Below are 14,026 nucleotides of genomic sequence, written 5' to 3' on the forward strand. Positions count from 1 at the left end.
GTGGCAATCCTTCTGTCTCAGCCTCCTGAGTGCTGATATTACAGACATGAGCAAGCACACCCAGCCTGTAACACTGTTTAAGACTGTTGACCACTAATTTGGAAGTACTAACACCTATAATTCATTAAATATCTATAGCACACAGGTTCTATGCGATTTAGAGTCCTACCTCATTATGCTGCATTTTGTTGCCCTATGAAGCGACTTTTTTTTTTGTTTTTTTGTTTTGTTTTGTTTTTTTTGTTTTTGTTTTTGTTTTTCGAGACAGGGTTTCTCTGTGTAGCCCTGGCTGTTCTGGAACTCACTCTGTAGACCAGGCTGACCTCAAACTCAGAAATTCGCCTGCCTCTGCCTCCCAAGTGCTGGGATTAAAGGCGTGCACCACTACCACCCGGCTTTGAACCAGTATTTTTAAATAGGTGAGTGTGTATGTGTATGCCTGTGACTGAGTATGGTGCCCACAGAGGCCACAAGTGTAGAGTCCCCTGAAGGGTGATTGTGAGCTGCTGCTGTGGGTGCAGAAACCACTCAAGTCCCCAGCAGAGCAGTATGTGCTCTTAACCACTGAGCCATCTCTCCAGCCCTGGAGTAGAGCCTAAGGACATTCTATGTGCAGCTCTGTTTTAGAACAACAAGACAGTTATCAGTGTAAAGGAAAACAGACTTTTATTGGGAAAAGGGTGCCATCTAGGACTTTGGTGCATAGAAAGAAGTCAATGCCTAGCCTAAAGTGTCAAAGGACAGGATGGTTCTCTTAGGAGCTAATGGGACTGGTGGCTAATGTTCATTTCCCATTCAAAACCTCCTAGGGCTTGTCATCATGTCCTTAAATCTCTGTGTTCTACAAACACAGATAACTACACCTGGTCACAACATGTTGCAACCTTCCTTTAAGTTCAGAACTACTGGTCAGAAGAAAAGATTCTTTCAAGATAGTATTGTCTGTTGACAATCCCCATGGTCACCCAAGTGCTCTAAGACTAATGTTGTTTTCAGGTCTCCGAGCAGACGTGTAGTCTTCAGCCTATGGGTCAAAGAGTAACTTAGCTTTCAAGTTGTAAAGGCCCTAGTGACATAGACAGTGATTCCACAGCACCTTAGCTTAAGGATCTGAGCGAATCAAAATGAAAGCTGCTGGGGTTTGCCACTCCAGAAACCATTAGTGAGCTGAGTGTGGTGGTCCATGCCGAAAGTCCTGACATTCAGGAGGCCGGAAGAAGGAGGGGGGACCTCCATGAGTTCAAATCCAGGCTAGACTATTGCCTAAGATAAGGAGGGTCTGGGGGAGGAGAAAGCAGAAGGTGAGGGAAAGAGAGGCAGAAGGTAAGTCTGCTGGAGTTGGAGTGTGGTCCCATGTGGCTTCAGTCCTAACACTGGACAGTGTTGAGTACTTGGGGCAGGCACTGTTGAGGCTGAGGCCAGCCTGTGTGACATTTTGAGTTTCAGGGCCTTTCCAGACTATAACAATAATAAGTAGTTTTAAAAAAGAAATTGTAGGGCTGGAGAGATGGCTCAGCAGTTAAGAGTACTGACTGCTCTTGCAGAGATCCTGAGTTCAATTCCCAGCAAAACATGGTGGCTCACAACCATCTGTAATGGGGTCTGATGCACTCTCCTGGTGTGTCTGAAGACAGCTACAGTGTACTCGTATAAATAAAAATAAATAAGTCTTTAAAAAAAAAAGAAAGAAAGACATTGTAAAGGAATAAAAACAACTGAAGAGGCCTCTGAGGGGGCAAAAGTACCAAAGGACGAAGATCAGAAAGGTGGTGAGGAAACAGGCCCTGGTTGTTCTAGACTAAGACCTTACCAGACCCTCTCTGCTCACCCTTCTGTGGTGTCCCAGATCACCTAGACCCACCTCACCCCTTAGGGAGTGAACAGCATACCAGTCGTATCTCGGTCCATGCTAAAATGTATTTTAAATACATTTAAGTACATCTATTTCATCTGTATTTCAACTAGGGCCAACTTTAGAAAAAAGAAGCCGAGGCAGATGAATGAATCGTAGCCTTTCCTTTGGGGAAGCTTTGTTTCAATTTTGTAGCGATGGAGCGCTGAGGGCCTTGCACATGCTCGAATAGCAATGAGCTGCTACCACACTGCATCCTCAGTCTTCACTATTTTGCGGCAGGGTGTCACCATGTAGCTCAGGCTGGCCTTGAACTCACCATGCATGCGACTACTGTTGTGTCTCTGACCCAGAAGTGCAGGGGATTGCACTTAGGAATCACGCACTTTGCTCTCAGGAAGGTTTCTGAGCTGGACTTGTTTAGGTTTGGGTAGATTCTCTCAATCTCATCGCTGCTGAGTCTGGGATCCCATTTGTCTTTGTTGTGGGCTGTCCCAGTACACAGAGAAATTTCCCTTCTCCTTTGTCCACTAGGTGCCAGCACCCCCTGCCCTCAAGTTGTAATAACCAAAGCATCTTCAGGCAAGCCTGTCGGGGCCTGAATCAGAAGTGGACGGCAGACAGAGCCCCAGTGTTCTGAGTGTTCTGTGCCCAACTTGCAGCATGGTTTAAAGGCTGCAGAGGCCTTTAACAATACTGCCCCTAGACTAGAATCATAGGAGAGAAGGGGAATGAAAGAACCCATAAAGATAAATATAATTGCATAAAATCAATTTATTACTTACTAAGCCAGTAATACAGAAAAAATTAAGAATCCCCCTCTTATATACGAAAGCTCTCCTGGCTATCCGGAAGGGCTGAAGCAGGAGGATTGGTTGAGCACAATAGTTGCACAGCAGTTTTGCCACCATAGCAACCAACCCTGTGATTTATTTTATGTGTATGGGTGTTATGCCCACGTGTGTATCTTTGCACTGCACGTGTAAAAAAGAGGCCACCAGAGGGTGTCAGATCCCCTGGAAATGAAATTATGGATGGTTGCTAACCTCCATGTGCATGCATAGATTAGAAGCCCGGTCCTCTGTGCGAGCAGCCAGTGCTTTGAACCACTGAGCTATCTCTGGGTTAAGATTCAAACCTGGAGCACAAGGCTGAGGTGCCTATTTAACATATCAAAGCAGACCTGACCTTCCCGTTCTTCCAGCATCCCCCCAGTCCAGCATACCCCACTCTCTTCAGCCAAGGGGCTGGGCTACTTATCCCACAGAGGCTTTTCTCTATATATCCATTTTGACTATCTGCCCCCTTTTAACTTTTCCTTTCTTGGCTGCTGTACCTGGCTCCACTCTCTTTCCCTTCCCCCTCGCCTCCCCCACTCCCCACATGGCCCAGCTCAGCTTGATCCAATCTCCTAGATGTCTCTGACTCTTTGTTATGCTCTCCCACACATCTGTAGTAAGTTTTCTCCTCCAGGATAACTAGGAGCGGTCATACCTTTCCTTATTTGTTTGTTTATTCATTTATTTTGTCATTAACTCTCCAATGCTTAAAACCCTCATGCTTAAAAAAAAAGAATATTTAGGGACTGGAGAGATGGGTCAGCAGTTAAGAGCCCTATTTAATATAAACAAAGTAATTAAGAAGGTTAGTTGGGGGCTGGAGAGATGGCTCAGTAGTTAAGAGCACTGACTGCTCTTCTGAAGGTCCTGAGTTCAATTCCTAGCAACCACATGGTGGCTCACAACCATCTGTACAGCTACAGTGTACTCATATACATAAAATAAATAAATAAATCTTTAAAAAAGGGTTAGTTGGGTCTGGGGACAGGCTCTACAATAGAGTTCACTCTTACTGTAAGACTCCAGGGAGGCTTACCTTACTGGGGATCCCCTGAGTGAACCACGTGGAGCCAGGATCAATGCAAAAAACAAGAGGAATTTATTGTTCCAGTGCACTGGGGTCGTCCCAAACTCTAAGGAGGGTCTGTGACCCCCAGTGCCTGTTTGGCAAGTTTTTATATGGTTTCCAGAGACAGACTAGAGCATCAGCAACTAGGCACAATATGATTGGTGGAACAGTGCACCCTTTAAACTGATTAGTCTTTAGGGAAAGAGGTGACAAAGACTTCCCTTGTCTGAAGGTGGGCAAAGGTCTGTCCTGCGGAATGTGTCCCCACCAGCAGGTCGGTTCCCACCCTGTGGTCTAAGGAATGTTAGCCTCTCCCTTTGGAGGGGCAAGAGTTTCCTGACCTTCCCAAAGTTCCTGAGCTGACCTTATCACCCCCCCCCCCCCCCCCCGTTTCTCTGTGCGTGCTTCAATCTTGAAGCTCTTGTGGACAGTTATGCAGCTCATATCCCTGGTCCTCTGTACTTAGCTCTTGACTGTACAGTTGATGGCCCTGAGACAAAGATATCACTTGCTGGTTTGCTGGTTTGACGTTACTGCGTTTTCTTCCTTCTCCTTGGCCTTTCCCCATTCTTTCCTTCCTTCCTTCTCTTTCCTTCCTTCCTTCTCTTTCCTTCCTTTCTTTCTTTCTTTCTTTCTTTCTTTCTTTCTTTCTTTCTTTCTTTCTTTCTTTCTTTCTTTCTTTCTTTTTAACATTCTTTTGTAGCCAACCCCAGCCTCAAAACTTGCTGTGTAATCCAATCCTTCCTCCTCCACCTCTCAAGAGCTGGGCTCTCAGGTATGCTCCAACATACCTCACTTCCTTGTGCCATTTTCTTACACATCCTAAACCACAGAACCAGATTGCCTCTTCAGATAGAGGTAGAAGTTGAGTTTCAGACCCTGGAGGAGAGGCTGAGGTGCCTGTTTAACATACCGATGGACCTGGCCTCCGGGTTCTCCCAGCATCCCTCAGTCCCTCCCAGAGGGCATACCTCTACCTTGAACTTTCCTAGGTCTCTTTACTATATAGTCCAGACATTTTGGTCCATTTGCACACACGCATGTGCTCTCACTCTCTCTCTGGCCCCTGCTTCTCTGTCTCTGGGTCTGCATGACTTTAATTCAGTTTGAATTGGCTTATACCAGAGGAGAAAAACCTATCAGTAATGTTGAGGCCGGCCCCCCAGCACAGCTGTAGCCATTTTGTTCTAAGTCCACCAGATATTTCATACTGTTGATGTAATACTCCTGCCAGTCATTGACACAGAAAAATAACTTGATTCAGAGCAGGGTCATGCTGACCACACACCCTGTTCTGTATGTTATGAGGCTTGATAATCTTAAATTCCATAACTATAATCTTCATGTCAAAGTAAAGGTCAACATAAATTTATGTCTAAAATGGCTTGAGTCAGGGCTGACCACTGGGCCGCACTTCCAGCACCTGTGTATGAGCTTATTGTAGTCTTTGCAGTTTTAGCTTTTATAAGCTGACATAGAAAAATGTTCAGGGTCATAGCCTCAGGCCCAAATTCTGAGCTACAGCCCTTACCGATCAGTCATAGGGTTTGCGTTCAATAATCCAACCCTGTCTGACTAAGATTGGTGTTCATGTGGTTTGTGGGGTGACTCCTGGACCCCAACAAGTGGGCTTCAGAAGTCCTGTCCAAAGTGATACAGGGTAGGGTTGGACTCTTGCCTGTCACTGCCCTAGGAAGCTCTAGGAAGCATACGGGCACTGATTTTCCTATGTAAAATGTTCAGCTGTTCAGGGATGAAATGGAACCAGGCAAGAGCCCAGTTTCATTAAAGACTGGTTTGAGGCCAAGTGTGCTGCTGGTGCATGCTGTTAATCCCAGCGCTTGGAAAGCAGAGGCTGGTGGCTCTCTGTGAAAATGACCATCCTAGCTGACCTAGCTACTTCCAGGCCAGCCAAGGTTATATAGTGAAACGGTTTCAAAAAACAGCAACAGCCAAACAACATTGACTTAGGATGGGCATGGTGGTATATACCCTTAATCCTGGCACTCAAGAAATAAAGGCAGGCAGAGCTCTGTAAGTTCAAGGCCAGCCTGGTCTACATAGTAAATTCCAGTTAGCCAGGACTACTACATGGAGAGACCTTGCCTCCAAAAATGTATTATTATTATTTATTATTATTATTATTTAGAATGATTCATCAGCAAAACAAATAACCTTTGTTGTATTAGCTTTAAGAACCATCCTGGGGATGTAGCTCAGAAGAATGCTACCAAGAATAGCATTTACTAGCACTGGGTTCAATCCCATCATCGAAAAAAAAAAAAAAAGCAGGGACAGCTAGCCAGGCACAGTGGCTCTTAATCTGTAATCCTAGCACCACTGGAGAGAGGCTAAGGCAGGAGGATCTTAAATTCAAGGCCAGCCTCTACTAAATTGTAAGAAAACAGTCGCTGGGCATGGTGGTGCACAACTTTGATCCTGGTGCTCCAGTGTGCCAGAGACAAGTGGGATCTGTGAGTTCAAAGCCAGCCTGGTCTACAGAGTGAGTTTCAGGACAGCCAAGGTTACCCAGAGAAACCCTGTCTTGAAAACACAAAACCAAACCAAACAAACCAAAAAAGGATAAATAAAACATTTCCTGCTCTCTGTTTTTTCTGCCCACTTTTCCAAGTCCTGACTCAGAAGTTCTGACTCAGAAAAGCACATCTTCCCTTCCCCTCCCTTCTCTTCCCCTCCTCCCCTCCCCTCTCTTCTTCCCCTTCTCTGTTTCCTCTCTCTCTCTCTCTCTCTCTCTCTCTCTCTTTCTTTCTTTCTTTCTTTCTTTTTTCTTTAAATCATGTCTGCCACGTGTGTTTGTCTACCATGTTGCTGACCGCCATGACAGCTTAATTCAAACTTTGTAGTTTTTGTTTTCTTTCTCTTCTCTGACTCCCTCCTCTGGCTCCTTGTCTGACCTAAAAGTTTTTCTTTTAACCACTAATAAAATTATCCTCAGGTTTAAAAAAAAGGAGTTTATGTTACTGGAGGGAGTGGATGTGTGGTTATTTGAATCATTATTCCAGAAAGCACTGAAGGACACAATTCAAAAAGGGCTGTGACCAGAGCAGCTTCAACAGCTGTCCCTTTCACTCAGAAGTGTCCCTGTCATCAGTGTGACTCACTTCAAAGGCTCTTTCCAAACTCAGAAGGCTAAAATGTTTCTCCCCTGACTGACAGATGGCTCTTCTCCCAGACAAATCAGCCCTAGCTGTAGTGTATGATCTCATGATAGAAACCGGTCTGCAGAGCCTATGGGAGGAAGAACTACCCAAAACCTAAACATATCCGGTTCTAATGCTTGGAAACGCCCAGCACATAGCTGTCGGCAGCCTCGGCCACTAATCTGGTGTGCTCAGTAGTTTGAGCCTTCCTGATTGATTGCACTACCTCAGCGACCTTCCTTTCTCCCACTTCTCTCTCTCTTTTCCTCCCTGCCTCCTTCCCTCCTCCCTCCTCACATCTGTTTTGAGCTCTGGATGGAGCCTTCCCCCCTTTTAAGTGAAAATAATCGCATCCATCCATTCATTTAGAAAAAAAATTGTTTCATGCTTGTTATAAATCAATGTTTTTGGCAAAGAGACTTGGACAAAGTCTGCCTTCATGGAACTTGCATTCTAGTAGGGAACAGATGCTAGGATTCTTACACCTATAATCCATGAATTAATATAATTTAAAAGAGTAGTTAATTCTATAAAGAAAATAAAACAGTGTAAGGAGGTAGATATACTCATGGAGTGAAAAGGACAATGAAACTCTGAGCTTGAGGACTGTGGGGGAAGTAGATTCTCTGTTTTAGACTGCTGGAGGGTTTTTGCTTCCTCTCTCCCCCAATTAGAGGTGTGCACACACACACCCCAACACACACGCACTGATGTAGTTCTAAACAAGGGTATGTTGCATGTGATTTACTGATAGAATTCTATTCTGGTTATTGGGAATGATTTTGCTGGAACAATGTAGAGAACAAGGAAAGAGTGGGCATGGTAGCTCATGTCTATAAGCCCAGAACTTGGGAGACAGAAGCAGGAAAATCATTTGTCTTGAGGCCAGCTTGGGTTACAAAGTGAAATTCTCCACTGAACCAGAGGAGGGGTGGTAGGAGAGGCTGGAGAGAGAGCCCAGAAGTTAAGAGTGCTTACAGCTCCTGCAGAGGATCCTAGTTCAGTCCCCAGCTCCCATATGTTGGTTCACAACCACCTGTAACTGCAGTTCCAGGTCATCTGATATCCTCCTCTGGGCTTCTGCATGCACTTGCTGGGCATCCAGTCATACACACACACACACACACACACACACACACACACACACCCATCTAAACAAATAAAACAAGGTAAGAGGCAGACATGGCCGTGCACATGGTTAGTCCTGAGACTCAAAAGGTGGATCTCTGTAAACTAGAGGCCAACCTGCTATATAAAGCAAGTTCTAGGCCAGTCTGATGCACATAGTGAGACTCTCAAATAAACATAAAACAAACAAACAAGGACAACTTTAAAAAAAAAAGCATCTAGCCAGGCAGTGGTGGCACACGACTTTAATCCCAGCACTTGGGAGGCAGAGGCAGGCAGATTTCTGAGTTCGAGGCCAGCCTGGTCTACAGAGTGAGTTCCAGGACAGCCAGGGCTATACAGAGAAACCCTGTCTCCATATAACAAACAAGCAAACAAACAAAGCACCTGGAAGTTGGGCTAGAGCAACTAGAGAGATGGCACAGTGGGTAAGAGAACATGCTGCAGTTGCAGAAGACCCCAGTCCAGCCAAGGCTACACAATGAGACTCTGTCTCAAAAGAACAAGTTAGGGTTTCTATTGTTTTGCTTTATAAAACACTATGACTTTTGCACTTTAGGAAGGAAAGGGTTTATTTCATCTTAAAGCTTGGGCTTGTAGTCCATCATCCAGGGAATTCAGGGCAGGAGCTCGGGACAGGAACCTAGAGGCAGGAACTGATGGAGAGGCTATGCCTGCTGGCTTGATTCTCATGCCTTGCTTCATAGACTCTCCAAGACCATCTGCCCAGAATTGGCACCATTCACAAAGGTCTGGGTGGCTCCTTGTCACCCCATTCCCTAATCATGAAAAATGCCCCATAGACTTGCCCTCGGGCAAGTCTTACAGACATGTGTTTCAGTTGTGGTTCCCTCTTTGCAAGGCCACTCCAGTTTTCGTCAAGTTAACGAAAAGCCAACCAGGAAAGGCACAAAACCTAACAAACTGAGTTTGATCAGAACCCACATGGCGGCGAATATCAGTTACTTTTTCTATTGCTGTGATGAAGCACCATGACCCAAGGCAACTCATAAAAGGAAGAGTTTATTTGGCTTATGGTTCCAGAAAGACAAGAAGCGTGGTGGGGGAGAATGGAAGCAAAAGCAGTGGAGGCATGGCAGCTGTGGTGGCTCATACGTTTGGATTCTTGGTGATTTCAGAAGCCGACACCATTCATAGTTAGCTCTCTTAGCCTTCCACTTGTGTTCCAGCTCCATGCCTACCTGCCTGCTACCATGCTCCTGGCCATAGCAGTCATGGACTCACTCTCTGAAACTGTAAGCCCCAAATACACCTTTTTTTTTTTTTTTTTTTTTTTTTTTTTGCCAAGTCACCTTGATCATGGTACTTGGTTACAACAAAAGAAAGTAGCTAAGGCAGCAGCTGAAGCGGAAGCCAGGGGTCACAGTGAACTGCAAGCATGAAGCAAGAAGAGAGAGCAAGAAAATAGCACAAGTCTATAGCCTGCCCCATCACGTACTTCCTCCAGTGAGACCACACCTCCTAAGCCTCCGGTGACTAAGTATTCAAATATCATAAGTGATGAGGGGCATTGATCATTCATTCATTCAAAGCATCACATGGTAGAAGGAGGAAATCTATACCCATAGGTTGTCCTCTAACCTCTACTTGTATGCTGTGCTATGTGGCCAGCCGCATCATACATCATCCATCAAAATGAAGTTCAACTTTTAAACACACACACATACTGGGAAGGTAGAGGCATGTGGGCCTTTGTGGGTTCAAAGCCAACCTAGTCAACATAGTTCCAGGCCAGCTAGAGTGATACCCCGTTTTTAAAAATGCACACAGATTTGTGTGTGTGTATGTATACTCCACAACATATAATACATATTATCCCACATGTTATATATTGTGTAAGCCCCAGTCAGTCCTTACAGATCTTATCCCCTTTTACTCAGTTACTCCTCCACTTTTGATAATTATCTTTCATAATGTATGCTGCTGCTGAAATTCTATCATATATGTTATATGGGCATGGATGCACAGAATGTGTAATTTTTTAAAAATTTTGCATAAATAGTTGGCAACTCTTTCAAATAACTTACTTTTTTCCTTCCTTCCCTCCTTCCTTTTGAGACAAGGTCTCACTATGTTACCCCGGTTGGCCTGGAAATCACATATTCACCAAGCTGGCTTTGAATTTTCAGTAATCCTCTTGCCTTAGCCTTCCGAGTCCTAGAATTAGAGACATCCACCATTATACCCAGCCCAGTTTAGCAATGTTTCTGAGATTTGTCCACTCTTCCATACAGTTCTGGCTTATTCATTTTCTTGTTTTATAAATAGTGTGCTTTTCAGGAATCCCCTGCATTCTACACAACCATTCACTTGTTTCATGAGTTTGTTTTCATTGTTATCAACAGTAATGAAGTATATATTTTACTGAATATTGCCTAGTGCACTTGTGTATCGATGAGTTTTGTAGGTGAGGGCTGTATTTATTCAGGTCAGAGCCCAGATTCTGATTTGTCCTAAGTGGAAATTATGGTTGTGGGATTTCTTAAGGTTAAAAAAACCCAGAACATAAGAAGGTATGTGGCCAGCATGGTCCTGCTCTGAGTCCAGCTTTATTTCTGTCAGCAATATGCAATAACTGGCAGGCATGGAACAAAATGGCTACAGCTATGCTAGTTGGGCAAGCCTCAACATTATGTATATGAATAGTTTGCCTGTATGTATTTTTCAAATACACCAGTGAAAACATCAGGTAGACGAGTTTTAACCAAGCAGGGAAACCTCTGCCGTGGACTTTAGATACCATCTGTAGTGGCTATTCCTGGTTGTCAACTTGACTATATTTGGAATGAACTACAATCCAGAATTGGAAGGCTCACCAGTGACCCTTATCTGGAAGCTTGGAGATCCTTATCTGGATCTTGGTATGGAGATCTTGAGCCATAGTGGCTATGGATTCCAGAAGATTAAATCTCCGAGTTTAAGGAACACACCTTTAATCTGGGCTACACCTTCTGCTCGAGACAATATAAGGACATTGGAAGAAGGGAGTCTAGCTCTTGCTCCTCCACCTGCTTGCTGCGTGAGACTGAGTAACTGCTAGATCCTTGGACTTCCATTCACAGCTGCGACTGAACCATTGTTGGGAATTGGGCTGCCGACTGTAAGTCATCAATAAATTCCTTTATTATCTAGAGACTATCCATAAGTTCTGTGACTCTAGAGAACCCTGACTAATACACCATCTGAGGACACTATTAGCTTGTGAGTTGGTACAACCCAGTGGTCTACTGAGTTAACATTCCAAAAGGTGTTGTCACCTGATAGTCACAGGATGTTAGGCTCTAGACCTGTGGTATCCTAACCTTTCCATGATCAGATCAATGATGATCAAAGCTCATCAGTCCTGGGGATTAAACGCAGGTGGTCAGGTTTGGTGGCCAGAGCCTTAGCCTGCTGAATCATATAAAGAGCCCCTATTATCCTTTCAAACTACTTATCCCTTGTTTTGTGGGTTGGTTTGTTTGTTTGTTTTTACCAGCTCACTCATTGGCTCTTCATTTTTGCCTAAAAGCAGATTTACTTTAACCAATGATGTTACCAAACCTGTGCCAACATGCCAGCTTGGTTCTAGAATCTAGGAATTTAAACTCATATTCTTCTTCTTCTTCTTCTTCTTCTTCTTCTTCTTCTTCTTCTTCTTCTTCTTCTTCTTCTTCTTCTTCTTCTTCCTTCTTCTTCTGCTTCTGCTTCTGCTTCTGCTTCTTCTCCTTCTCCTTCTCCTTCTCCTTCTCCTCCTCCTCCTCCTCCTCCTCCTCCTCCTCCTCCTCATTTTTGGTCTGCTTGAAACAGGGTCTTTTTACTAGGCAGATCAGGGTGGCTTGGTACTTACCCTCTGTCTTAGTCATTTTTCTATTGCTGTGATAAAAACACCACAACCAAAGTAACTTACAGAAGGATAGAGTTAACTCATGGTTCTAGAGGGAGAAGAATCCATCACTATCACAGCTGGGAAGTGCAGCAGCTGGAGTTGATAGCTGAGGGCTCAAACCTCAAACCACAGACAGGAAACAAAAAGCAACCTAGGAATGATATTTGTCTTTCGAAAAGTAAAAGCCACACCCCACATACCCCTACCAACCCCCCATGACATGCTTCTCAGACTGTACTGCCAACTGGGAAGCAAATGTTCAAGTGCCTGAGGACTGTAGGGTCCATCTTATCTCACCCTAAAACTGTCCCCGAGCTTCACCCACAGGAGTGGGGATACTGCAGACCACTATTCCCCACTATTCCCACAGGCTTTAAATCTACCCATTTTATGGTATTTATAAATCAGAGAAAAGGAAGAAATTTGCAAGTGAATGCTTTTAAGGTATGTAAAAGAGGCATAGAAAGAAGATAACAAAATAGGAAGATGATTTATCCTTTATTAAGAACAAATAGTTGCCAGGTAGTGGTGGTACATGGCTTGAATCCCAGCACTTAGCTGGAGGAGGCAGGTGGATCTCGAAGTTGAAGGCCAGGGAGTTGCACCATTTGAAAGAATTAGGAGGTGTGTCTTTGTGGGGAGAAGTGTGTCACTGGGGGGGGGGGGTGTGGAGTAAAAAATGGGGTCCGCTCGGAGCTAGGGTTGCTGGGCGAGAATGGGATGTGGGAGATCTGACTGCACAGTGGACCCCACGGAACCGCCAGGTGGGCACTGGACTTTGAGAAGCCGCGGGATCCCGCTCTGGATGTGAGGAAAGGGCACAGTTTGGGGTCCCTGTGGAACTGCCGAAGTCGGGCTCCGACTCTCAGCATCACAGATCACTGGGCATCCTGGAAGAGCCAGTTCTGGGGTCCCTGGGCCGCACGGAGGCCAGGCACAACAAGTTCTCGCTCTCGGACATCCCAGATACCTCTGTTGGTTGCAGAAGAGCTGAGAATAGAATTGGTACCCTCGGGCGGACTCTGGCCCGGGGGCTGAAGGAAAAAGGGCAGGAGGAGAGAGCTCTGGGTGGTTACCTTGGGGAGGAGAGATTCTGGCTAGCTCAGGCGGCTTGGGTTGGTGGTCGTGGCTGGAGCACAAGGAAATTTTCTGGTGGGAGGTTAGACACGCAGCTTGTTAGATATATCTACTTTGTTGCTCCAGCATGGCGGATCCTGATAAGAGGTAGTCAATGGTTTGTTTTCAGGTGTTTATTGTAGAAAGGCAGAGAGTAGAGAAGCAGAGGGCGGCATGGCCACGTGGAGAGAGAGGGGAAGAGAGAGGTGAGAGTAAGAGCAAGAGAATAAAAGGTAAGAGAGAGAGAGCGAGGAGGGGACAAGCAGCTCCTTTTATAGTGGTCTGGGCTACCTTGCTGTTGTCAGGTAGTAGTGGGGAGGTAACTAGGAGTGGCTACCCAGACAGAATACCAGGGACTTGGGGCATTGCCTATGTGACTGATGGCCACACACCTCTCTGCAGGGGGCTGTGGGGGGCTGTAGCTGTGACAGGAGCCAGGGGCCCAGGAGGTGTGGCTGAACTCCTAATGTCCCATGAAGGCAGAAGTCACCACCTACCAGGTCTCCGGGGTTCCAGGCTTGTGCTCTACTGGAGACCAGGCTGTCTGTGCACAGTTCACCACCCCACATTTTGAGGTTTCAAACCCTTGGTCTCTCAGCCTGTGATCAGGATGTAGCTCTCAACTATTGCTCCAGCACTGCTGCATGCCACCAGGCTCCCTGCCATGATCATGGACTGAGTGTTCAAAAGTGTAAGCAAGGCCCCACTCAAATGCCTTCTCTTATAGTTGTTGTCTTGGCTATGGTGTCTCTACAGCAATATCTCACTGACCAAGACAGGAGTTGGTACTGGGACTGAAGTATTGCTGTGACAGGCCAGACCATGTTGCTAGTTGGTAGAGTGTGGACTTTGGGAATTTAGATTAGGAAAGAAGTTGAGCTGTTTAAGTGGGGCTTAATGGGCCATTCTAGAAGGAGCATGGAAGACAGTGGTGGTTCTAAGAGCAATATAGATTATGACCAGCCCAACTCA

General features: G+C 45.4%; 1 long non-coding RNA gene across 1 annotated transcript; it reads right to left on the reverse strand.

Moving 5' to 3' along the window:
- Positions 1-12,417: 12,417 nt before the first annotated feature.
- On the reverse strand, positions 12,418-13,259 carry Gm41782. The gene is made up of 2 exons (XR_877577.1): positions 13,015-13,259; positions 12,418-12,928 (listed from the first exon to the last, which is right to left on the reverse strand). It is a non-coding gene; the product is annotated as a predicted gene, 41782 (long non-coding RNA).
- Positions 13,260-14,026: the final 767 nt, after the last annotated feature.

Source organism: Mus musculus, chromosome 18 (assembly GCF_000001635.26).
Source record: "Mus musculus strain C57BL/6J chromosome 18, GRCm38.p6 C57BL/6J".
NCBI lineage: Eukaryota > Metazoa > Chordata > Mammalia > Rodentia > Muridae > Mus > Mus musculus.